The sequence below is a fragment of the Homarus americanus genome, unplaced genomic scaffold (assembly GCF_018991925.1).
Source record: "Homarus americanus isolate GMGI-L3 unplaced genomic scaffold, GMGI_Hamer_2.0 scaffold33124, whole genome shotgun sequence".
Classification (NCBI taxonomy): domain Eukaryota; kingdom Metazoa; phylum Arthropoda; class Malacostraca; order Decapoda; family Nephropidae; genus Homarus; species Homarus americanus.
Genome location: NW_024722374.1, coordinates 73,183 through 77,500, shown reverse-complemented (window position 1 = coordinate 77,500; position 4,318 = coordinate 73,183).

The window sequence follows — 4,318 nt, the reverse complement described above, 5'->3', positions numbered from 1 at the left end:
GTCAGTCTAGTTACAATAGATAATGACGGAGGAATCTTTTATGATCTAAATTCCCTCTCTCTCTTTCTCTCTCTCTCTCTCACTCTGTCTCTTTAGCTATCTTTCTATACAGCTATCTATCTGTCTCTCTCTCTCTCTCTCTCTCTTTGTCAATCTGTCTGTCGGTCTGTCTCTCTCTCTCTCTCTCTCTTTGTCAATCTGTCTGTCGGTCTGTCTGTCGTCTGTCTCTGTCTCTCTCTCTCTGTCAATCTGTCTGTCGTCTGTCTATCTGTCTCTCTCTCTCTGTCAATCTGTCTGTCGGTCTGTCTCTCTCTCTCTCTCTCTCTGTCAATCTGTCTGTCGGTCTGTCTATCTGTCTCTCTCTCTCTGTCAATCTGTCTGTCGGTCTGTCTATCTGTCTCTCTCTCTCTCAATCTGTCTGTCGGTCAATCTGTCTGTCTCTGTCTCTCTCTCTCTCTCTCTCTCTCGCGTTTGCATTATTGCGTACTTCTCCTTCACTCTTTTATATCCTGCAGAAGGCTACAACGACCGCTTCATTCACCTTCAGGAGCCTTCAATTTTACCTACTTTAAAATGCTTCAGTCTTCTTACACTCACTAGTTCATGAACTGAGACACACACACACACACACACACACACACACACACACACACACACACACACACACACACACGCACACACACACACACACACACACACACACACACACACACACACACACACACACACACACACACACACACACACACACACACACACACACACACACACACACACACACGCACACACACACACACACACACACACAGGTAACAATGCCTGATTAATTATGCCAACGATAATGAGGAAGCGAGTCAATTTCTTCTTTCTCTCTTTTATTTCTCTCTCTTACGTTTTCTTTAATTCTCTCTTTTTTATTTATCCTTCGTATTTTCTATATTTTCTCTCTCTCTCTCTCTCTCTCTCTCTCTCTCTCTCTCTCTCTCTCTCTCTCAGCAGGTAGTAGTATGCAAGACACGTCTCTCTCTCTCTCTCTCTCTCTCTCTCTCTCAGCGGGTGTTAGTAAGCAAGACTCTCTCTCTCTCTCTCTCTCTCTCTCTCTCTCTCTCTCTCTCAGCGGGTGTCAGTAACCAAGCCACCTGTATCACGTCTTGCACCTCCTTTCTCAACTTGGTGCTAAGTGCCACTGAAATTTCTTTTTCCTGTTTGTTGTGTTGGACTTATTCTCACAGGGAGCGGGGTCAGGGTGCGACGCTGATAGGTGGCAGGGAGGGTTGGTGCAGGGAGGGAGGGTTGGTGGCAGGGAGGGAGGTTGGTGGAAGGAGGGAGGGTTGGAAGGAGGGAGGGAGTAGGGAAGAGAGGAGGGAGGAGGGGGAAGGGAGGGGAGGGAGGAGGAAGAGAGGAGGGAGGGAGTAAGGAAGAGAGGAGGAATGGAAGTAGGGAGGGAGTGAGGAAGAGGAGAGGGGTGGAAGTAGAGAGGGAGTAAGGAAGATAAGAGGAGTGGAAGGAGGGAGGGAGTAAGGAAGAGGAGAAGGGTGGAAGGAGGGAGGGAGTAAGGAAGAGGAGAGGGGTGGAAGGAGAGAGGGAGTAAGGAAGAGGAGAGGGATGGAAGGAGGGAGGGAGTAAGGAAGGCAGTAGCGATAGGAGCAGGAATGGAAGCTGGATGGAGGGGTGGGGCTCTACTGAAGGAAAGAAGGAAGGAAGGAAGGAAGGAAGGAAGGAAGGAAGGAAATCTAACCTAAACCTAATAACGTAACACTCCTCCCCCCTGCCTCCCTTCCTCAAGTAACGCAAAGACGCAACATCCTCCTCCTCCTAAGTAACGCAAAGACGCAACATCCTCCTCCTCCTAAGTAACGCAAAGACGCAACATCCTCCTCCTCCTAAGTAACGCAAAGACGCAACATCTTTCTCCTCCTAAGTAACACAAAGACGCAATATTCTCCTCCTCCTAAGTAACACAAAGACGCAATATCCTCCTCCCCCTAGTAACGCAATAACACAACATTCTCCTCCCTAGTAACGCTACATTTCCTTGCTTCCTTTTGTAACGCAGTATCCACCACCCCCAACAACGGCTTGAGAGCGGAAGATAAGTACCCCGGGTGCCAGTAGCGCCACACAACGGCTCAAACACACAACACGAGCGAGACAGAGCGACTTGACAGCTGATGGAGCTTTGTAGTATTGAGAGAGAGAGAGAGAGAGAGAGAGAGAGAGAGGTGGACTCGGTGTGTGTGCATGTGTCACTCCGCTGTCGTATCAACAGACTGCGAGAGTGGAAGTCAAGTTCCCTGTGAGCTTGATGCCTTCACAACCGAGGGCGGAGGAGCTGGTCTCAACTCACCCTCCTCATCTTGCTGACAATGGCTCTCACACCGCACCATAAACACAACAACAACACACGGACAATGAATAGAGACTGGCATTTCTCCTTCGCCTGGCAGTGTTTCTGGACAAGGAAGCTAACGCCAGATAATGATGTCAGTGTCTCGTGATTTCAGAAGCGCCCATTCTCGTCTTGATACTCTCTCTTATCGCAGGAGAAAGTAAACATCACGTAACAAGGACAAAAATAAGGCCTCAAGAGTAGAAGTGTACCCCTTATGGCACCCGTCAGTCAGATAGTGTGTGTGTTTGTGTGTGTGTGTGTGTGTGGTTCTGAAACATCGTGGAGTTGCATTAGAAGAAGCAGTAAAGAGCTAAGCGATACCTTCGGCAGGTCCTCCTCCTGCAGGTATACACGGAGGAGTACCTGAACCACCTGAAGCATACTTGAGTGATGTTCTAACAATCACATAAAAAAAAATCAATCACCATTATTAAATCACAAATAAGTCACCGCAAAACAGTTATTAATTACAATCACCAGCAACGACGCCTTACAAAAATCACCATAAACAACCCTCCGTTACAATCACCAGGAAGTCTCCAACAACAATCACCAACAACAGTCACCAACAACAATCACCAACAACAGTCACCAATAACAATCACCAGCAAGTCTCCAACAACAGTCACCAACATGCCTGTCACGCCATCAAGAAGGGTCACCGGGAAGTGTTGGTGACCTGGCCTGGTGACAACTTAATGAATAGTTTGAGTGGAGGAGATGTCACCTCTCAGGCACTGTGATCTGAGATGACCTTTGCTGACCCCTGAGAGTCTGTGTGAGGTAAAGAAGGAAGGAGTGACAGCTATATAAGGAGAGACAGAAGGTCCGAGTGGTATGTATGTATGTATGTATGTATGTATGTATGTATGTATGTATGTATGTATGTATGTATGTATGTAAACATATACAAGTACAGTACATGTATCCTAATTATATCACCTAGACATAATAATTAAGGGTCATTACTATTATAATTATCATTGCACAGTAGTCATGTACACAGCCAGCCTCCCAACCTGTCACCACCTGTCAAAGATCTACGCTTTTCATCTCATGGCCGTGCTCCTTTACTCCGAAGGTAATAAAAAAAATAAACTTCAAAGAACGACGCAGAAGAACCTTATAAATGAGTTTGAAGGTGATGGGTCAACAGGTAGATGAGAGAGAGAGAGAGAGAGAGAGAGAGAGGAACAAGTGGGAAGAGAGAGAAACTTGAATCCTCTCCGTTGGGAGGTTATGAAAGAATGAACTGTGGTGAATGTGATGGAACGACACGAGTGACTACAAGATGGCTGACGTATAATTCTAGGAAGAAATTCATTATAAAACATGAATATCATTAATTCTTATACACTAAACGTCAAATGAACCATTAATTTGCAAAAAAAAAAAATACAAATTATACCAAGATTCAAGACTAAAAGTGTGTATGAAATGATTATATATACACAAAAAGAAAATTGTATTATCCGTACGAGAACCTCTGCTGTGATCAGGAGTAAGCAACGCGGATCTACCAGACGTACGATTAAAAAAATACAAAACAAATGAACAAAATTACCATAGATGTGCATTTACAAGACAATAAACATGAAGAAGATAAAACACGTAATAATTTAATTTCTAAAATGTTGTACAGGATACTTTACAAATGCCAGGAGTAAATATAGCGTGACTGCCAGACGTAGGGTTATTGATGGCTCCTGTGTCTTACTTGTTCAGTCAGGCAGAAACAGGGTAAATATAGTGTTATGCCGGGGATAAGGGTGAAGGGGGAGTAAATGGGCGAGTAATTGTGATTGAGGAGAAGGGGTAGTAGAGAAGAGAGTGGATAAGGTGGAGAGAGACCTGGAATTTGGTAAAGAAAATGGAGAGGGGGAATAACGCTGTGGATGACTAAAAGCGTAGAGAGAGAGAGAGAGA